The sequence below is a fragment of the Nerophis lumbriciformis genome, unplaced genomic scaffold (assembly GCF_033978685.3).
Source record: "Nerophis lumbriciformis unplaced genomic scaffold, RoL_Nlum_v2.1 HiC_scaffold_57, whole genome shotgun sequence".
NCBI lineage: Eukaryota > Metazoa > Chordata > Actinopteri > Syngnathiformes > Syngnathidae > Nerophis > Nerophis lumbriciformis.
The window spans coordinates 197,501-220,000 of NW_027316599.1; positions in this window are offsets into that span (position 1 = coordinate 197,501).

The window sequence follows — 22,500 nt, forward strand, 5'->3', positions numbered from 1 at the left end:
AATTAGTCCCTCTCCTCGCTGGAAGTCCAAAAAAAAGGCGGAAATTTGACTAAGTGCCTAGGAGGATGTCCCTTTAAGAAGGCTGACCTGCTATGGTTCTCCACCCGGGTACGGAAAGCAAAATTAGTCCCTCTCCTCGCTGGAAGTCCAAAAAAAAGGTGTAAATTTGACTAAGTGCCTAGGAGGATGTCCCTTTAAGAAGGCCGACGTGCTATGGTCCTCCACCTGGGTCAGGAACGCAAAATTGTCCCTCTCCTCGCTGGAAGTCAAAAAAAAAGGCGGAAATTTGACTAAGTGCCTAGGAGGATGTCCCTTTAAGAAGGCCGACGTGCTATGGTCCTCCACCTGGGTCAGGAACGCAAAATTGTCCCTCTCCTCGCTGGAAGTCCAAAAAAAAGGTGTAAATTTGACTAAGTGCCTAGGAGGATGTCCCTTTAAGAAGGCCGACGTGCTATGGTCCTCCACCTGGGTCAGGAACGCAAAATTGTCCCTCTCCTCGCTGGAAGTCCAAAAAAAAGGTGTAAATTTGACTAAGTGCCTAGGAGGATGTCCCTTTAAGAAGGCCGACGTGCTATGGTTCTCCACCTGGGTCCGGAAAGCAAAATTAGTCCCTCTCCTAGCTGGAAGTCCAAAAAAAAGGCGTGAATTTGACTAAGTGCCTAGGAGGATGTCCCTTTAAGAAGGCCGACCTGCTATGGTTCTCCACCTGGGTCAGGAAAGCAAAATTGTCCCTCTCCTCGCTGGAAGTCCAAAAAAAAGGCGTAAATTTGACAAAGTGCCAAGGAGGATGTCCCTTTAAGAAGGCCGACGTGCTATGGTTCTCCACCTGGGTACGGAAAGCAAAATTGTCCCTCTCCTCGCTGGAAGTCCAAAAAAAAGGCGGAAATTTGACTAAGTGCCATCATTTTAGAGTACCAGGACTATAGTGGGGGAATTGGAGCCCTCTGGTGGACACTCGCTGCAAATGCACCCTGAATTAAAGACATTATTTCCAGTTCTTTTGGGGCCCTATTTTCAGGCGTGAATTTGACTAAGTGTCTAGGAGGATGTCCCCTTAAGAAGGCCGACGTGCCTTGGTTCTCTACCTGGGTACGGAACGCCAAATTAGTCCCTCTCCTCGCTGGAAGTCCAAAAAAAAAGGTGTAAATTTGACTAAGTGCCTAGGAGGATGTCCCTTTAAGAAGGCCGACGTGCTATGGTCCTCCACCTGGGTCAGGAACGCAAAATTGTCCCTCTCCTCGCTGGAAGTCAAAAAAAAAGGCGGAAATTTGACTAAGTGCCTAGGAGGATGTCCCTTTAAGAAGGCCGACGTGCTATGGTCCTCCACCTGGGTCAGGAACGCAAAATTGTCCCTCTCCTCGCTGGAAGTCCAAAAAAAAGGTGTAAATTTGACTAAGTGCCTAGGAGGATGTCCCTTTAAGAAGGCCGACGTGCTATGGTCCTCCACCTGGGTCAGGAACGCAAAATTGTCCCTCTCCTCGCTGGAAGTCCAAAAAAAAGGTGTAAATTTGACTAAGTGCCTAGGAGGATGTCCCTTTAAGAAGGCCGACGTGCTATGGTTCTCCACCTGGGTCCGGAAAGCAAAATTAGTCCCTCTCCTAGCTGGAAGTCCAAAAAAAAAGGCGTGAATTTGACTAAGTGCCTAGGAGGATGTCCCTTTAAGAAGGCCGACCTGCTATGGTTCTCCACCTGGGTCAGGAAAGCAAAATTGTCCCTCTCCTCGCTGGAAGTCCAAAAAAAAGGCGTAAATTTGACAAAGTGCCAAGGAGGATGTCCCTTTAAGAAGGCCGACGTGCTATGGTTCTCCACCTGGGTCAGGAACGCCAAATTGTCCCTCTCCTCGCTGGAAGTCCAAAAAAAAGGCGTGAATTTGACTAAGTGCCTAGGAGCATTTCCCTTTAAGAAGGCCGACGTGCTATGGTTCTCCACCCGGGTACGGAAAGCAAAATTAGTCCCTCTCCTCGCTGGAAGTCCAAAAAAAAGGCGTAAATTTGACTAAGTGCCTAGGAGGATGTCCCTTTAAGAAGGCTGACCTGCTATGGTTCTCCACCCGGGTGCGGAAAGCAAAATTAGTCCCTCTCCTCGCTGGAAGTCCAAAAAAAAGGCGGAAATTTGACTAAGTGCCTAGGAGGATGTCCCTTTAAGAAGGCTGACCTGCTATGGTTCTCCACCCGGGTACGGAAAGCAAAATTAGTCCCTCTCCTCGCTGGAAGTCCAAAAAAAAGGCGTAAATTTGACTAAGTGCCTAGGAGCATTTCCCTTTAAGAAGGCCGACCTGCTATGGTTCTCCACCCGGGTCCGGAACTCAAAATTAGTCCCTCTCCTAGTTGGAAGTCATCAAAAAAAGGCGGAAATTTGACTAAGTGCCATCATTTTAGAGTACCAGGACTATAGCTGGGGAATTGGAGCCCTCTGGTGGACACTCGCTGCAAATGCACCCTGAATTAAACACATTATTTCCAGTTCTTTTGGTGTTCCCGGGGAATGAGAGGCCTTTTGTGGGCCAGAAAGAGTGGGGGACCCTTGGAGCCCCTATTTTCAGACAGTTTGGCTTATTTCGGTGACGCCGGGGCGTCCATCAGGTCTTCCCGGGGAATGAGAGGCCTTTTGTGGCCATATGTCAACAAAAGAGTGGGGAAATGGAGCCCTCCGGTGGACTCCCGCTGCAAATGCACCCCCCAAATTAAATACATTAATTCCAGGCCTTTTGGGGCCCTATATTCAGACGGTGTGTAGCCCTCCAGTGGACTCCCGCCTCCAATGCACCCCCCAAATTAAAGACATCACCCCCCAAATTAAAGGCATCATTTCCAGTTCTTTTGGGGCCCTATTTTCAGACAGTTTGGCGGATTTCCTTGACGCCGGGGAGTCCTACAGGTGTTCCCGGGGAATGAGAGGCCTTTTGTGGGCCAGAAAGAGTGGGGAACCCTTGGAGCCCCTATTTTCAGACAGTTTGGCTTATTTCGGTGAGGCCGGGGCGTCCATCAGGTCTTCCCGGGGAATGAGAGGCCTTTTGTGGGCCATATTTTCAGACAGATTGGCCTGTTTCAGTGACGCCGAGGCGTCCATCAGGTCTTCCCGGGGAGTGTGAGGCCTTTTGGGGCCCTATTTTCAGACAGAAAAAAAAGAAAAGTAACCCTTACACTACAAAGGACAGCGGGGAAACGCCCCCCCAGCAAAGTCACAGGGGAAGTGGGGTAGACAAGTGGAGAGTGTCTGGGGAAAAGTCCACAAAATGATCAAAAATCACACACAGGTACGAGTGCCACAAGTCCCGCCGCGTCCCACCCGAGTCCGAGGTGCCCCCCACATGCCCAAAACGCACCCAGCAAAGGCGCACTGTGAGTGGGGAAGAAAAGTTGGAAAAGTGGGCAAAAGTCCCGAATTTGATCCAATATTATACCCAGGTTCGAGTCCCACAAGTCCCGCCGCGTTCCACCAGTGTTCCGGGGTGCCTACAATGTCCACAACTTACCCAGCAAAGGTGCACTGTGATTGGGAAGAAAAGTTGGGAAAGTGGGCAAAAGTCCCGAATTTGATCCAAAATCACACCCAGGTTTGAGTCCCACAAGTCCCGCCGCGTTCCACCAGGGTTCCGGGGTGCCTGACATGTCCACGACGCACCCAGCAAAGGCGCACTGTGATTGGGAAGAAAAGTTGGAAAAGTGGGCAAAAGTCCGGAAAATGACCAAAAACCACACCCAGGTTAGAGCCCCACACGTCCTGCAGTCGCACCCGAGTCCTGGGATGCCCAACATGTCCAAAAAAATCAAAAAAAGCCCAAAAAATCAAAAAAATCCCCGGGCCGTATCTTGGACGCCGGCGTACCGCGTTCGGCCCTCGTGCCGTAGTTTGGCGACCGATTGTAAAAATTTGCCGCGACCGGCTAGTTTTTTTCCTTGGAGTAAATAGAGAGTAGATCCAGCAGAAAATATGCACTATAAACAAAGAGAGGGAGTTTGGAGGGGGGCAAAAACGCCCTCTTGGAACTTTTGCAGCAGCACACATCAAACTAGCGGGGAGAAGGCATGCATAGCAAAAGTCCACGAAATGATCAAAAATCACACCCAGGTTCGAGTCCCACAAGTCCCGCCGCGTTCCACCAGTGTGCCTGACATGTCCACAACGCACCCAGCAAAGGCGCACTGTGAGTGGGCAAGAAAAGTTGGGAAAGTGGGCAAAAGTCCCGAATTTGATCCAAAATCACACCCAGGTTAGAGTCCCACAAGTCCCGCCGCGTTCCACCAGGGTTCCGGGGTGCCTACAATGTCCACAACGCACCCAGCAAAGGTGCACTGTGATTGGGAAGAAAAGTTGGGAAAGTGGGCAAAAGTCCCGAATTTGGTCCAAAATCACACCCAGGTTCGAGTCCCACAAGTCCCGCCGCGTTCCACCAGGGTTCCGGGGTGCCTACAATGTCCACAACTTACCCAGCAAAGGCGCACTGTGATTGGGAAGAAAAGTTGGGAAAGTGGGCAAAAGTCCCGAATTTGGTCCAAAATCACACCCAGGTTCGAGTCCCACAAGTCCCGCCGCGTTCCACCAGTGTCTCGGGGTGCCTACAATGTCCACAACGCACCCAGCAAAGGCGCACTGTGATTGGGAAGAAAAGTGGGCAAAAGTCCCGAATTTGGTCCAAAATCACACCCAGGTTCGAGTCCCACAAGTCCCGCCGCGTTCCACCAGTGTCTCGGGGGTGCCTGGCATGTCCACAACTTACCCAGCAAAGGCGCACTGTGATTGGGAAGAAAAGTGGGCAAAAGTCCCGAATTTGGTCCAAAATCACACCCAGGTTCGAGTCCCACAAGTCCCGCCGCGTTCCACCAGTGTCTCGGGGTGCCTACAATGTCCACAACGCACCCAGCAAAGGCGCACTGTGATTGGGAAGAAAAGTTGGGAAAGTGGGCAAAAGTCCCGAATTTGGTCCAAAATCACACCCAGGTTCGAGTCCCACAAGTCCCGCCGCGTTCCACCAGTGTCTCGGGGTGCCTACAATGTCCACAACGCACCCAGCAAAGGCGCACTGTGATTGGGAAGAAAAGTTGGGAAAGTGGGCAAAAGTCCCGAATTTGGTCCAAAATCACACCCAGGTTCGAGTCCCACAAGTCCCGCCGCGTTCCACCAGGGTTCCGGGGTGCCTACAATGTCCACGACGCACCCAGCAAAGGCGCACTGTGATTGGGAAGAAAAGTTGGGAAAGTGGGCAAAAGTCCCGAATTTGGTCCAAAATCACACCCAGGTTCGAGTCCCACAAGTCCCGCCGCGTTCCACCAGTGTCTCGGGGTGCCTACAATGTCCACAACGCACCCAGCAAAGGCGCACTGTGATTGGGAAGAAAAGTTGGGAAAGTGGGCAAAAGTCCCGAATTTGGTCCAAAATCACACCCAGGTTCGAGTCCCACAAGTCCCGCCGCGTTCCACCAGTGTCTAGGGGTGCCTACAATGTCCACAACGCACCCAGCAAAGGCGCACTGTGATTGGGAAGAAAAGTTGGGAAAGTGGGCAAAAGTCCCGAATTTGGTCCAAAATCACACCCAGGTTCGAGTCCCACAAGTCCCGCCGCGTTCCACCAGGGTTCCGGGGTGCCTACAATGTCCACAACGCACCCAGCAAAGGCGCACTGTGATTGGGAAGAAAAGTTGGGAAAGTGGGCAAAAGTCCCGAATTTGGTCCAAAATCACACCCAGGTTCGAGTCCCACAAGTCCCGCCGCGTTCCACCAGGGTTCCGGGGCGCCTACAATGTCCACAACGCACCCAGCAAAGGCGCACTGTGATTGGGAAGAAAAGTTGGGAAAGTGGGCAAAAGTCCCGAATTTTATCCAAAATCACACCCAGATTAGAGTCCCACAAGTCCCGCCGCGTTCCACCAGGGTTCCGGGGTGCCTACAATGTCCACAACGCACCCAGCAAAGGCGCACTGTGATTGGGAAGAAAAGTTGGGAAAGTGGGCAAAAGTCCCGAATTTGGTCCAAAATCACACCCAGGTTCGAGTCCCACAAGTCCCGCCGCGTTCCACCAGGGTTCCGGGGTGCCTACAATGTCCACGACGCACCCAGCAAAGGCGCACTGTGATTGGGAAGAAAAGTTGGGAAAGTGGGCAAAAGTCCCGAATTTGGTCCAAAATCACACCCAGGTTCGAGTCCCACAAGTCCCGCCGCGTTCCACCAGGGTTCCGGGGTGCCTACAATGTCCACAACGCACCCAGCAAAGGCGCACTGTGATTGGGAAGAAAAGTTGGGAAAGTGGGCAAAAGTCCCGAATTTGGTCCAAAATCACACCCAGGTTCGAGTCCCACAAGTCCCGCCGCGTTCCACCAGGGTTGCGGGGTGCCTGACATGTCCACGACGCACCCAGCAAAGGCGCACTGTGATTGGGAAGAAAAGTTGGGAAAGTGGGCAAAAGTCCCGAATTTGGTCCAAAGTCACACCCAGGTTCGAGTCCCACAAGTCCCGCCGCGTTCCACCAGGGTTCCGGGGTGCCTACAATGTCCACAACTTACCCAGCAAAGGCGCACTGTGATTGGGAAGAAAAGTTGGGAAAGTGGGCAAAAGTCCCGAATTTGGTCCAAAATTATGCCCGGGTTGGAGTACCACGAGTCCGGCCGCGTTCCACCGGTGTCCCGGGGGTGCCTGGCATGTCCACAACTTACCCAGCAAAGGCGCACTGTGATTGGGAAGAAAAGTTGGGAAAGTGGGCAAAAGTCCCGAATTTGATCCAAAATTATGCCCGGGTTGGAGTACCACGAGTCCGGCCGCGTTCCACCGGTGTCCCGGGGGTGCCTGGCATGTCCACAACTTACCCAGCAAAGGCGCACTGTGATTGGGAAGAAAAGTTGGGAAAGTGGGCAAAAGTCCCGAATTTGATCCAAAATTATGCCCGGGTTGGAGTACCACGAGTCCGGCCGCGTTCCACCGGTGTCCCGGGGGTGCCTGCCATGTCCACAACTTACCCAGCAAAGGCGCACTGTGATTCAGAAGAAAAGTTGGGAAAGTGGGGAAAAAAAGGACCGGAAAATATCCAAAATTATGCCCGGGTTGGAGTACCACGAGTCCGGCCGCGTTCCACCGGTGTCCCGGGGGTGCCTGCCATGTCCACAACTTACCCAGCAAAGGCGCACTGTGATTCAGAAGAAAAGTTGGGAAAGTGGGGAAAAAAAGGACCGGAAAATATCCAAAATTATGCCCGGGTTGGAGTACCACGAGTCCGGCCGCGTTCCACCGGTGTCCCGGGGGTGCCTGGCACGTCCACAACTTACCCAGCAAAGGCGCACTGTCAGTGGGGAAGACCAAACATGTCTCGGATTTTTTCCAAGTACCTTAACGAGAGAGGCTAAAAAGCACCTGTTTTTACCTTCTCTCGTTGTTGTACTTAGAAAAAAAACGAGAAAATAAAAAATCTGGGTTTTTTTTCTAAGTACCTTAACGAGAGAGGCTAAAAAAAACCATTTTTTACCTTCTCTCGTTGTTGTACTTAGAAAAAAAACGAGAAAAAAAATTTTCCCCATTCATTTCAATGGGAGTTCATTTTTTTTTTGGGATTTTTTCTAAGTACCTTAACGAGAGAGGCTTAATTTTTCACCTACTTTTTACCTTCTCTCGATTTTTCGTTTTTTACCTGGTCGACCAAAACACCTCCATCTCGTTACTATGTGCACCATGTCTGACAGGCTGAAATCACAGGGAACGCGTCCGAGTCAAAGTGAGCTATTTTCGGACACAAATATGGTGTTTTTCCCCTCTATCCTCTGGTTCTTTTTTCAAACTGATCTTCCAGCATCTGAGCGACAGGGGCTCATGCAGACACCTGTGTCCGCCCGAGGGGCGCCTTCCCGGACACATATATGGTGCTTCCCCCCTCTTTACCCCGGTCCTTTTTCAAACTGATCTTCCAGCATCTGAGCGACAGGGGCTCATGCAGACACCTGTGTCCGCCCGAGGGGCGCCTTCCCGGACACATATATGGTGCTTCCCCCCTCTTTACCCCGGTCCTTTTTCAAACTGATCTTCCAGCATCTGAGCGACAGGGGCTCATGCAGACACCTGTGTCCGCCCGAGGGGCGCCTTCCCGGACACATATATGGTGCTTCCCCCCTCTTTACCCCGGTCCTTTTTCAAACTGATCTTCCAGCATCTGAGCGACAGGGGCTCATGCAGACACCTGTGTCCGCCCGAGGGGCGCCTTCCCGGACACATATATGGTGCTTTCCCCCTCTTTACCCCGGTCCTTTTTCAAACTGCTCTTCCAGCATCTGAGCGACAGGGGCTCATGCAGACACCTGTGTCCGCCCGAGGGGCGCCTTCCTGGACACATATATGGTGCTTTCCCCCTCTTTACCCCGGTCCTTTTTCAAACTGCTCTTCCAGCTTCTGAGCGACAGGGGCTCATGCAGACACCTGTGTCCGCCTAAGGGGCGCTATCTCGGACACATTTTCAACTTTTCCCGCATGAATGAAATCCTGGAACTGATTCCACCCAGGTACTTAGGGCTTCCAGGGCTTGAGCGACAGGGGCTCTGTCCGGAGCGTGTGTCCGCCTAGGGGGCGCTGTCTCGGACACATTTTCAACTTTTCCCGCATGGATGAAATCCTGGAACTGATTCCACCCAGGTACTTAGGACTTCCAGGGCTTGAGCGACAGGGGCTCTGTCCGGAGCGTGTGTCCGCCTAGGGGGCGCTGTCCCGGACACATTTTCAACTTTTCCCGCATGGATGAAATCCTGGAACTGATTCCACCCAGGTACTTAGGACTTCCAGGGCTCGAGCGACAGGGGCTCTGTCCGGAGCGTGTGTCCGCCTAGGGGGCGCTGTCTCGGACACATTTTCAACTTTTCCCGCATGAATGAAATCCTGGAACTGATTCCACCCAGGTACTTGGTGCTTCCAGGGCTCGAGCGACAGGGGCTCGGTCCGGAGCGCGCGTCCGCCTAGGGGGCGCTGTCTCGGACACATTTTCAACTTTTCCCGTATGAATGAAATCCTGGACCTCCGTCCAGGTACTCGGGGCTTCCCAGGACTTGAGCGACAGGGGCTCGGACCTGGGAAAAGCCCCGGCCCACTTCCCCTTTCCCCTCTAACCCTCTGGTAAACACGACTTGCCACGGAGCGGCCCTCACCGGCCGGCGTCAGCCGGTTACCCAGGTGGGGGATTCCTCCGGCCCTGCAGGTCTGCCTCTATTGCCGCCCGGCAAGCCCGATTTGAAGCGAGATCGAGACGACCCGTCTGCCCTAGTTGTCCTACATCGGACCCGCTCCGGCTCGGCCCCAGCGTCCCTTCGCGCATATGCCATCCGGGCCCACGCCCCGGGTGGTGCCGGAGGGCCTGGGCAGCGACGGCTGCGGTGCTTCCGGAAACACCTTTTTCGAACCCTAGGCGGCGCCATGAGACACTGCGCGCAACCCATGCCACCCCTTCGTAGACCCGGCAGGACAGCGTGCCGAAAACCACTCTCAGCCGAGCATGATGTTGGCCCCGCGGGACTCCTCGGGCTGTGTGCGACGGCTCACGGCCCGTGCAAGCCGCTTGCGCGCTGACTGAAAGGCAAGTGTCACCGAACGTTCGGCTTGGCCGGTAGGCATCCCGGCCGGGGAATCACAGAAGCCAGTAAACACGCTAGCGGGTCTACCTGGTTGATCCTGCCAGTAGCATATGCTTGTCTCAAAGATTAAGCCATGCAAGTGCAAGTGCAAACGAGTTTGACAGTGAAACTGCGAATGGCTCATTAAATCAGTTATGGTTCCTTTGAACACTCCACCGTTACTTGGATAACTGTGGCAATTCTAGAGCTAATACATGCATACGAGCGCTGACCCTGGACGGGGATGCGCGCATTTATCAGAGCGAAAACCCATACGGGATTCTAAGGATGGTGTTCGGGTGCCTGGACTGGTTCTAATGAGGTAGCTGAAGGGGGATCGGGCCCCTCAAAACAACAATATAAATGGCAACACACGGGGACCGGGCCCCTTAAGCTGTGATAATCCGAGACCCGCAAGCTCTGGCCACTGGAGGCGTGGTAGTCTTGCCTTAATATTTATATGGACGCCATGAGAAGGTTCCTCATGTGCTGACTTAATAATAACACGGATGGTGTTGGACACGTGTGCTACTGGGGAAACTGCCGCGGGCTATTCGCTCTCGTTATCCATACCCACTAGATCCATGGTTTAAGCGGTGCTTCATACTAGCGGTTTGGTCGGTCTACCGCCGTGACGCGCCCCCTTTCGGGGGGGTTTGCTGCACGTGTGAGGGGGGTGGCCGAGCCGCCGGTGTTGGGTGCATTACGCCGGCCATGAGGAAGGTGGTTGATGCAGGGGGGAATTGCCTGGGGGGTCAGAGAGAGACACACGGCCGGTGAACGTCCCCACCGGCGCCCGGGAAGGGATTGAGCAACCCGTTTCCCGGGGGTTTTCTCGTAAGTGCCTGAGGGCCGCCCGGAGGGGGGTGAAGCGTCTCGCGCGTGCGGGACGAGACCACACCTTCCGCGTGCCGGCCCTCTGCCGGCGTACCAGGCGGGCAGGAGGCCCGCCACGGGGAGAGACCATGGGGCTCAAGTTGTCGACCTCCACGCGGTGAGCCCTGGAAACTAGTGCAAACTAGGCCAACGACAACACCATGGAGCCGGGGGCCGCGGGGCCCCCGCTCGGGCTTTGGAAGTCAAGTCACCAAAAAAAGAAATTTGACTAAGTGTCTAGGAGCAGGTCCCTTTAAGAAGGCCGACCTGCTATGGTTCTCCACCTGGGTCCGTAACGCAAAATTAGTCCCTCTCCTAGCTGGAAGTCAAAAAAAAAAGGCGTGAATTTGACTAAGTGTCTAGGAGCATGTCCCTTTAAGAAGGCCGACATGCTATGGTTCTCCACCTGGGTACAGAACGCCAAATTAGTCCCTCTCCTAGCTGGAAGTCCAAAAAAAAGGCGTGAATTTGACTAAGTGCCTAGGAGGATGTCCCTTTAAGAAGGCCGACGTCCCTTGGTTCTCCACCTGGGTACAGAACGCCAAATTAGTCCCTCTCCTCGCTGGAAGTCCAAAAAAAAAGGCGTGAATTTGACTAAGTGTCTAGGAGGATGTCCCCTTAAGAAGGCCGACGTCCCTTGGTTCTCCACCTGGGTACAGAACGCCAAATTAGTCCCTCTCCTCGCTGGAAGTCCAAAAAAAAGGCGTGAATTTGACTAAGTGCCTAGGAGGATGTCCCTTTAAGAAGGCCGACGTGCTATGGTTCTCCACCTGGGTCAGGAAAGCAAAATTGTCCCTCTCCTCGCTGGAAGTCCAAAAAAAAGGCGTGAATTTGACTAAGTGCCTAGGAGCATTTCCCTTTAAGAAGGCCGACGTGCTATGGTTCTCCACCCGGGTACGGAAAGCAAAATTGTCCCTCTCCTCGCTGGAAGTCCAAAAAAAAGGCGTGAATTTGACTAAGTGCCTAGGAGGATGTCCCTTTAAGAAGGCCGACGTGCTATGGTTCTCCACCTGGGTCAGGAAAGCAAAATTGTCCCTCTCCTCGCTGGAAGTCCAAAAAAAAGGCGTGAATTTGACTAAGTGCCTAGGAGCATTTCCCTTTAAGAAGGCCGACGTGCTATGGTTCTCCACCCGGGTACGGAAAGCAAAATTAGTCCCTCTCCTCGCTGGAAGTCCAAAAAAAAGGCGTAAATTTGACTAAGTGCCTAGGAGGATGTCCCTTAAAGAAGGCCGACGTGCTATGGTTCTCCACCTGGGTCAGGAACGCCAAATTAGTCCCTCTCCTCGCTGGAAGTCCAAAAAAAAGGCGGAAATTTGACTAAGTGCCTAGGAGGATGTCCCTTTAAGAAGGCCGACGTGCTATGGTTCTCCACCTGGGTACGGAACGCCAAATTAGTCCCTCTCCTCGCTGGAAGTCCAAAAAAAAGGCGTGAATTTGACTAAGTGTCTAGGAGGATGTCCCCTTAAGAAGGCCGACGTGCCTTGGTTCTCTACCTGGGTACGGAACGCCAAATTAGTCCCTCTCCTCGCTGGAAGTCCAAAAAAAAGGCGTGAATTTGACTAAGTGTCTAGGAGCAGGTCCCTTTAAGAAGGCCGACCTGCTATGGTTCTCCACCTGGGTCCGTAACGCAAAATTAGTCCCTCTCCTAGCTGGAAGTCAAAAAAAAAAGGCGTGAATTTGACTAAGTGTCTAGGAGCATGTCCCTTTAAGAAGGCCGACATGCTATGGTTCTCCACCTGGGTCAGGAAAGCAAAATTGTCCCTCTCCTCGCTGGAAGTCCAAAAAAAAGGCGTGAATTTGACTAAGTGCCTAGGAGCATTTCCCTTTAAGAAGGCCGACGTGCTATGGTTCTCCACCTGGGTCAGGAAAGCAAAATTGTCCCTCTCCTCGCTGGAAGTCCAAAAAAAAGGCGTGAATTTGACTAAGTGCCTAGGAGGATGTCCCTTTAAGAAGGCCGACGTGCTATGGTTCTCCACCTGGGTCAGGAAAGCAAAATTGTCCCTCTCCTCGCTGGAAGTCCAAAAAAAAGGCGTGAATTTGACTAAGTGCCTAGGAGGATGTCCCTTTAAGAAGGCCGACGTGCTATGGTTCTCCACCTGGGTCAGGAAAGCAAAATTGTCCCTCTCCTCGCTGGAAGTCCAAAAAAAAGGCGTGAATTTGACTAAGTGCCTAGGAGGATGTCCCTTTAAGAAGGCCGACGTGCTATGGTTCTCCACCTGGGTCAGGAAAGCAAAATTGTCCCTCTCCTCGCTGGAAGTCCAAAAAAAAGGCGTGAATTTGACTAAGTGCCTAGGAGGATGTCCCTTTAAGAAGGCCGACGTGCTATGGTCCTCCACCTGGGTCAGGAACGCAAAATTGTCCCTCTCCTCGCTGGAAGTCCAAAAAAAAGGTGTAAATTTGACTAAGTGCCTAGGAGGATGTCCCTTTAAGAAGGCCGACGTGCTATGGTCCTCCACCTGGGTCAGGAACGCAAAATTGTCCCTCTCCTCGCTGGAAGTCCAAAAAAAAGGTGTAAATTTGACTAAGTGCCTAGGAGGATGTCCCTTTAAGAAGGCCGACGTGCTATGGTTCTCCACCTGGGTCAGGAAAGCAAAATTGTCCCTCTCCTCGCTGGAAGTCCAAAAAAAAGGCGTGAATTTGACTAAGTGCCTAGGAGGATGTCCCTTTAAGAAGGCCGACGTGCTATGGTTCTCCACCTGGGTCAGGAAAGCAAAATTGTCCCTCTCCTCGCTGGAAGTCCAAAAAAAAGGCGTGAATTTGACTAAGTGCCTAGGAGCATTTCCCTTTAAGAAGGCCGACGTGCTATGGTTCTCCACCCGGGTACGGAAAGCAAAATTGTCCCTCTCCTCGCTGGAAGTCCAAAAAAAAGGCGTGAATTTGACTAAGTGCCTAGGAGGATGTCCCTTTAAGAAGGCCGACGTGCTATGGTTCTCCACCTGGGTCAGGAAAGCAAAATTGTCCCTCTCCTCGCTGGAAGTCCAAAAAAAAGGCGTGAATTTGACTAAGTGCCTAGGAGCATTTCCCTTTAAGAAGGCCGACGTGCTATGGTTCTCCACCCGGGTACGGAAAGCAAAATTAGTCCCTCTCCTCGCTGGAAGTCCAAAAAAAAGGCGTAAATTTGACTAAGTGCCTAGGAGGATGTCCCTTTAAGAAGGCTGACCTGCTATGGTTCTCCACCCGGGTGCGGAAAGCAAAATTAGTCCCTCTCCTCGCTGGAAGTCCAAAAAAAAGGCGGAAATTTGACTAAGTGCCTAGGAGGATGTCCCTTTAAGAAGGCTGACCTGCTATGGTTCTCCACCCGGGTACGGAAAGCAAAATTAGTCCCTCTCCTCGCTGGAAGTCCAAAAAAAACCCGTAAATTTGACTAAGTGCCTAGGAGGATATCCCTTTAAGAAGGCTGACCTGCTATGGTTCTCCACCCGGGTACGGAAAGCAAAATTAGTCCCTCTCCTCGCTGGAAGTCCCAAAAAAAAGGCGTAAATTTGACTAAGTGCCTAGGAGGATGTCCCTTTAAGAAGGCTGACCTGCTATGGTTCTCCACCCGGGTACGGAAAGCAAAATTAGTCCCTCTCCTCGCTGGAAGTCCAAAAAAAAGGCGGAAATTTGACTAAGTGCCTAGGAGGATGTCCCTTTAAGAAGGCTGACCTGCTATGGTTCTCCACCCGGGTACGGAAAGCAAAATTAGTCCCTCTCCTCGCTGGAAGTCCAAAAAAAAGGCATAAATTTGACTAAGTGCCTAGGAGGATGTCCCTTTAAGAAGGCTGACCTGCTATGGTTCTCCACCCGGGTGCGGAAAGCAAAATTAGTCCCTCTCCTCGCTGGAAGTCCAAAAAAAAGGTGTAAATTTGACTAAGTGCCTAGGAGGATGTCCCTTTAAGAAGGCCGACGTGCTATGGTCCTCCACCTGGGTCAGGAACGCAAAATTGTCCCTCTCCTAGCTGGAAGTCCAAAAAAAAGGCGTGAATTTGACTAAGTGTCTAGGAGCATTTCCCTTTAAGAAGGCCGACCTGCTATGGTTCTCCACCTGGGTCCGGAAAGCAAAATTAGTCCCTCTCCTCGCTGGAAGTCCAAAAAAAAGGCGTAAATTTGACTAAGTGCCTAGGAGGATGTCCCTTTATAAGGCCGACGTGCTATGGTTCTCCACCTGGGTCTGGAACGCCAAATTAGTCCCTCTCCTCGCTGGAAGTCCAAAAAAAAAGGCGTGAATTTGACTAAGTGCCTAGGAGGATGTCCCTTTAAGAAGGCCGACCTGCTATGGTTCTCCACCTGGGTCCGGAAAGCAAAATTAGTCCCTCTCCTCGCTGGAAGTCCAAAAAAAAGGCGTGAATTTGACTAAGTGCCTAGGAGCATTTCCCTTTAAGAAGGCCGACGTGCTATGGTTCTCCACCTGGGTCAGGAAAGCAAAATTGTCCCTCTCCTCGCTGGAAGTCCAAAAAAAAGGCGTGAATTTGACTAAGTGCCTAGGAGCATTTCCCTTTAAGAAGGCCGACGTGCTATGGTTCTCCACCTGGGTCAGGAAAGCAAAATTGTCCCTCTCCTCGCTGGAAGTCCAAAAAAAAGGCGTGAATTTGACTAAGTGCCTAGGAGCATTTCCCTTTAAGAAGGCCGACGTGCTATGGTTCTCCACCTGGGTCAGGAAAGCAAAATTGTCCCTCTCCTCGCTGGAAGTCCAAAAAAAAGGCGTGAATTTGACTAAGTGCCTAGGAGCATTTCCCTTTAAGAAGGCCGACGTGCTATGGTTCTCCACCTGGGTCAGGAAAGCAAAATTGTCCCTCTCCTCGCTGGAAGTCCAAAAAAAAGGCGTAAATTTGACTAAGTGCCTAGGAGGATGTCCCTTTAAGAAGGCCGACGTGCTATGGTTCTCCACCTGGGTCAGGAAAGCAAAATTGTCCCTCTCCTCGCTGGAAGTCCAAAAAAAAGGCGTAAATTTGACTAAGTGTCTAGGAGCATTTCCCTTTAAGAAGGCCGACGTGCTATGGTTCTCCACCTGGGTACGGAACGCCAAATTAGTCCCTCTCCTAGCTGGAAGTCCAAAAAAAAGGCGTGAATTTGACTAAGTGCCTAGGAGCATTTCCCTTTAAGAAGGCCGACGTGCTATGGTTCTCCACCCGGGTACGGAAAGCAAAATTAGTCCCTCTCCTCGCTGGAAGTCCAAAAAAAAGGCGTAAATTTGACTAAGTGCCTAGGAGGATGTCCCTTTAAGAAGGCTGACCTGCTATGGTTCTCCACCCGGGTGCGGAAAGCAAAATTAGTCCCTCTCCTCGCTGGAAGTCCAAAAAAAAGGCGGAAATTTGACTAAGTGCCTAGGAGCATTTCCCTTTAAGAAGGCCGACGTGCTATGGTTCTCCACCCGGGTACGGAAAGCAAAATTAGTCCCTCTCCTCGCTGGAAGTCCAAAAAAAAAGGCGTGAATTTGACTAAGTGTCTAGGAGGATGTCCCTTTAAGAAGGCCGACGTGCTATGGTTCTCCACCCGGGTACGGAAAGCAAAATTAGTCCCTCTCCTCGCTGGAAGTCCAAAAAAAAAGGCGTGAATTTGACTAAGTGTCTAGGAGGATGTCCCTTTAAGAAGGCCGACGTCCCTTGGTTCTCCACCTGGGTACGGAACGCCAAATTAGTCCCTCTCCTAGCTGGAAGTAGTCAAAAAAAGGCGGAAATTTGACTAAGTGTCATTATTTTAGAGTACCAGGCCTCTATAGAAAAGTTTGGTTTTTTGTCTATGTGTCATCATTTTAGAGTACCAGGCCTCTATAGAAAAGTTTGGTTTTTTGTCTATGTGTCATCATTTTAGAGTACCAGGGCTCTATAGAAAAGTTTGGTAAATTTGACTAAGTGTCTAGGAGCATTTCCCTTTAAGAAGGCCGACCTGCTATGGTTCTCCACCTGGGTCTGGAACGCCAAATTAGTCCCTCTCCTCGCTGGAAGTCCAAAAAAAAGGCGTGAATTTGACTAAGTGCCTAGGAGGATGTCACCTTAAGAAGGCCGACCTGCTATGGTTCTCCACCTGGGTACAGAACGCCAAATTAGTCCCTCTCCTAGCTGGAAGTCCAAAAAAAAGGCGTGAATTTGACTAAGTGTCTAGGAGGATGTCCCCTTAAGAAGGCCGACGTCCCTTGGTTCTCCACCTGGGTACAGAACGCCAAATTAGTCCCTCTCCTAGCTGGAAGTCCAAAAAAAAAGGCGTGAATTTGACTAAGTGTCTAGGAGGATGTCCCTTTAAGAAGGCCGACGTCCCTTGGTTCTCCACCTGGGTACGGAACGCCAAATTAGTCCCTCTCCTAGCTGGAAGTAGTCAAAAAAAGGCGGAAATTTGACTAAGTGTCATTATTTTAGAGTACCAGGCCTCTATAGAAAAGTTTGGTTTTTTGTCTATGTGTCATCATTTTAGAGTACCAGGGCTCTATAGAAAAGTTTGGTAAATTTGACTAAGTGTCTAGGAGCATTTCCCTTTAAGAAGGCCGACCTGCTATGGTTCTCCACCTGGGTACGGAACGCCAAATTAGTCCCTCTCCTAGCTGGAAGTCCAAAAAAAAAGGCGTGAATTTGACTAAGTGTCTAGGAGCATGTCCCTTTAAGAAGGCCGACCTGCTATGGTTCTCCACCTGGGTCAGGAACGCCAAATTGTCCCTCTCCTCGCTGGAAGTCCAAAAAAAAGGCGTGAATTTGACTAAGTGCCTAGGAGGATGTCCCTTTAAGAAGGCCGACGTGCTATGGTTCTCCACCTGGGTCAGGAAAGCAAAATTGTCCCTCTCCTCGCTGGAAGTCCAAAAAAAAAAGGTGTAAATTTGACTAAGTGTCTAGGAGCATTTCCCTTTAAGAAGGCCGACCTGCTATGGTTCTCCACCTGGGTCAGGAACGCCAAATTGTCCCTCTCCTCGCTGGAAGTCCAAAAAAAAGGCGTGAATTTGACTAAGTGCCTAGGAGCATTTCCCTTTAAGAAGGCCGACGTGCTATGGTTCTCCACCCGGGTACGGAAAGCAAAATTAGTCCCTCTCCTCGCTGGAAGTCCAAAAAAAAGGCGTAAATTTGACTAAGTGCCTAGGAGGATGTCCCTTTAAGAAGGCTGACCTGCTATGGTTCTCCACCCGGGTGCGGAAAGCAAAATTAGTCCCTCTCCTCGCTGGAAGTCCAAAAAAAAGGCGGAAATTTGACTAAGTGCCTAGGAGGATGTCCCTTTAAGAAGGCTGACCTGCTATGGTTCTCCACCCGGGTACGGAAAGCAAAATTAGTCCCTCTCCTCGCTGGAAGTCCAAAAAAAAGGCGTAAATTTGACTAAGTGCCTAGGAGCATTTCCCTTTAAGAAGGCCGACCTGCTATGGTTCTCCACCCGGGTCCGGAACTCAAAATTAGTCCCTCTCCTAGTTGGAAGTCATCAAAAAAAGGCGGAAATTTGACTAAGTGCCATCATTTTAGAGTACCAGGACTATAGCTGGGGAATTGGAGCCCTCTGCTGGACACTCGCTGCAAATGCACCCTGAATTAAACACATTATTTCCAGTTCTTTTGGTGTTCCCGGGGAATGAGAGGCCTTTTGTGGGCCAGAAAGAGTGGGGGACCCTTGGAGCCCCTATTTTCAGACAGTTTGGCTTATTTCGGTGACGCCGGGGCGTCCATCAGGTCTTCCCGGGGAATGAGAGGCCTTTTGTGGCCATATGTCAACAAAAGAGTGGGGAAATGGAGCCCTCCGGTGGACTCCCGCTGCAAATGCACCCCCCAAATTAAATACATTAATTCCAGGCCTTTTGGGGCCCTATATTCAGACGGTGTGTAGCCCTCCAGTGGACTCCCGCCTCCAATGCACCCCCCAAATTAAAGACATCACCCCCCAAATTAAAGGCATCATTTCCAGTTCTTTTGGGGCCCTATTTTCAGACAGTTTGGCGGATTTCCTTGACGCCGGGGAGTCCTACAGGTGTTCCCGGGGAATGAGAGGCCTTTTGTGGGCCAGAAAGAGTGGGGAACCCTTGGAGCCCCTATTTTCAGACAGTTTGGCTTATTTCGGTGACGCCGGGGCGTCCATCAGGTCTTCCCGGGGAATGAGAGGCCTTTTGTGGCCATATGTCAACAAAAGAGTGGGGAAATGGAGCCCTCCGGTGGACTCCCGCTGCAAATGCACCCCCCAAATTAAATACATTAATTCCAGGCCTTTTGGGGCCCTATATTCAGACGGTGTGGAGCCCTCCAGTGGACTCCCGCCTCCAATGCACCCCCATAATTATAGACATCACCCCCCAAATTAAACACATTATTTCCAGTTCTTTTGGGCCCCTATTTTCAGACGGTTTGGCGTATTTCCTTGACGCCGGGGAGTCCTACAGGTGTTCCCGGGGAATGAGAGGCCTTTTGTGGGCCAGAAAGAGTGGGGAACCCTTGGAGCCCCTATTTTCAGACAGTTTGGCTTATTTCGGTGACGCCGGGGCGTCCATCAGGTCTTCCCGGGGAATGAGAGGCCTTTTGTGGCCATATGTCAACAAAAGAGTGGGGAAATGGAGCCCTCCGGTGGACTCCCGCTGCAAATGCACCCCCCAAATTAAATACATTAATTCCAGGCCTTTTGGGGCCCTATATTCAGACGGTGTGGAGCCCTCCAGTGGACTCCCGCCTCCAATGCACCCCCATAATTATAGACATCACCCCCCAAATTAAACACATTATTTCCAGTTCTTTTGGGCCCCTATTTTCAGACGGTTTGGCGTATTTCCTTGACGCCGGGGAGTCCTACAGGTGTTCCCGGGGAATGAGAGGCCTTTTGTGGGCCAGAAAGAGTGGGGAACCCTTGGAGCCCCTATTTTCAGACAGTTTGGCTTATTTCGGTGACGCCGGGGCGTCCATCAGGTCTTCCCGGGGAATGAGAGGCCTTTTGTGGCCATATGTCAACAAAAGAGTGGGGAAATGGAGCCCTCCGGTGGACTCCCGCTGCAAATGCACCCCCCAAATTAAAGACATTAATTCCAGGCCTTTTGGGGCCCTATATTCAGACGGTGTGGAGCCCTCCAGTGGACTCCCGCCTCCAATGCACCCCCATAATTATAGACATCACCCCCCAAATTAAACACATTATTTCCAGTTCTTTTGGGCCCCTATTTTCAGACGGTTTGGCGTATTTCCTTGACGCCGGGGAGTCCTACAGGTGTTCCCGGGGAATGAGAGGCCTTTTGTGGGCCAGAAAGAGTGGGGAACCCTTGGAGCCCCTATTTTCAGACAGTTTGGCTTATTTCGGTGACGCCGGGGCGTCCATCAGGTCTTCCCGGGGAATGAGAGGCCTTTTGTGGCCATATGTCAACAAAAGAGTGGGGAAATGGAGCCCTCCGGTGGACTCCCGCTGCAAATGCACCCCCCAAATTAAATACATTAATTCCAGGCCTTTTGGGGCCCTATATTCAGACGGTGTGGAGCCCTCCAGTGGACTCCCGCCTCCAATGCACCCCCATAATTATAGACATCACCCCCCAAATTAAACACATTATTTCCAGTTCTTTTGGGCCCCTATTTTCAGACGGTTTGGCGTATTTCCTTGACGCCGGGGAGTCCTACAGGTGTTCCCGGGGAATGAGAGGCCTTTTGTGGGCCAGAAATAGTGGGGAACACTTGGAGCCCCTATTTTCAGACAGTTTGCCGTATTTCGGTGACGCCGGGGCGTCCGTCAGGTCTTCCCGGGGAATGTGAGGCCTTTCGTGGGCCATATTTTCAGACAGATTGGCCTGTTTCAGTGACGCCGAGGCGTCCATCAGGTCTTCCCGGGGAGTGTGAGGCCTTTTGGGGCCCTATTTTCAGACAGGAAAAAAAAGAAAAGTAACCCTTACACTACAAAGGACAGCGGGGAAACGCCCCCCCAGCAAAGTCACAGGGGAAGTGGGGTAGACAAGTGGAGAGTGTCTGGGGAAAAGTCCACAAAATGATCAAAAATCACACCCAGGTACGAGTGCCACAAGTCCCGCCGCGTCCCACCCGAGTCCGAGGTGCCCCCCACATGCCCAAAACGCACCCAGCAAAGGCGCACTGTGAGTGGGGAAGAAAAGTTGGAAAAGTGGGCAAAAGTCCGGAAAAATGACCAAAAACCACACCCAGGTTAGAGCCCCACACGTCCTGCAGTCGCACCCGAGTCCTGGGATGCCCAACATGTCCAAAAAAATCAAAAAAAGCCCAAAAAATCAAAAAAATCCCCGGGCCGTATCTTGGACGCCGGCGTACCGCGTTCGGCCCTCGTGCCGTAGTTTGGCGACCGATTGTAAAAATTTGCCGCGACCGGCTAGTTTTTTTCCTTGGAGTAAATAGAGAGTAGATCCAGCAGAAAATATGCACTATAAACAAAGAGAAGGGGTTTGGAGGGGGGCAAAAACGCCCTCTTGGAACTTTTGCAGCAGCACACATCAAACTAGCGGGGAGAAGGCATGCATAGCAAAAGGCCACGAAATGATCCAAAATCACACCCAGGTTCGAGTCCCACAAGTCCCGCCGCGTTCCACCAGTGTCTCGGGGTGCCTACAATGTCCACAACTTACCCAGCAAAGGTGCACTGTGATTGGGAAGAAAAGTTGGGAAAGTGGGCAAAAGTCCCGCATTTGGTCCAAAATCACACCCAGGTTCGAGTCCCACAAGTCCCGCCGCGTTCCACCAGGGTTCCGGGGTGCCTACAATGTCCACAACGCACCCAGCAAAGGCATCACACCCAGGTTCGAGTCCCACAAGTCCCGCCGCGTTCCACCAGTGTCTCGGGGTGCCTACAATGTCCACAACTTACCCAGCAAAGGCGCACTGTGATTGGGAAGAAAAGTTGGGAAAGTGGGCAAAAGTCCCGAATTTGGTCCAAAATCACACCCAGGTTCGAGTCCCACAAGTCCCGCCGCGTTCCACCAGGGTTCCGGGGTGCCTACAATGTCCACAACGCACCCAGCAAGAGCGCACTGTGATTGGGAAGAAAAGTTGGGAAAGTGGGCAAAAGTCCCGAATTTGGTCCAAAATCACACCCAGGTTCGAGTCCCACAAGTCCCGCCGCGTTCCACCAGGGTTCCGGGGTGCCTACAATGTCCACAACGCACCCAGCAAAGGCGCACTGTGATTGGGAAGAAAAGTTGGGAAAGTGGGCAAAAGTCCCGAATTTGGTCCAAAATCACACCCAGGTTCGAGTCCCGCAAGTCCCGCCGCGTTCCACCAGTGTCTCGGGGTGCCTACAATGTCCACAACTTACCCAGCAAAGGCGCACTGTGATTGGGAAGAAAAGTTGGGAAAGTGGGCAAAAGTCCCGAATTTGATCCAAAATTATGCCCGGGTTGGAGTACCACGAGTCCGGCCGCGTTCCACCGGTGTCCCGGGGGTGCCTGGCATGTCCACAACTTACCCAGCAAAGGCGCACTGTGATTGGGAAGAAAAGTTGGGAAAGTGGGCAAAAGTCCCGAATTTGATCCAAAATTATGCCCGGGTTGGAGTACCACGAGTCCGGCCGCGTTCCACCGGTGTCCCGGGGGTGCCTGGCATGTCCACAACTTACCCAGCAAAGGCGCACTGTGATTGGGAAGAAAAGTTGGGAAAGTGGGCAAAAGTCCCGAATTTGATCCAAAATTATGCCCGGGTTGGAGTACCACGAGTCCGGCCGCGTTCCACCGGTGTCCCGGGGGTGCCTGCCATGTCCACAACTTACCCAGCAAAGGCGCACTGTGATTCAGAAGAAAAGTTGGGAAAGTGGGGAAAAAAAGGACCGGGAAATATCCAAAATTATGCCCGGGTTGGAGTACCACGAGTCCGGCCGCGTTCCACCGGTGTCCCGGGGGTGCCTGGCACGTCCACAACTTACCCAGCAAAGGCGCACTGTCAGTGGGGAAGACCAAACATGTCTCGGATTTTTTCCAAGTACCTTAACGAGAGAGGCTAAAAAGCACCTGTTTTTACCTTCTCTCGTTGTTGTACTTAGAAAAAAAACGAGAAAATAAAAAATCTGGGTTTTTTTCTAAGTACCTTAACGAGAGAGGCTAAAAAAAACCATTTTTTACCTTCTCTCGTTGTTGTACTTAGAAAAAAAACGAGAAAAAAAATTTTCCCCATTCATTTCAATGG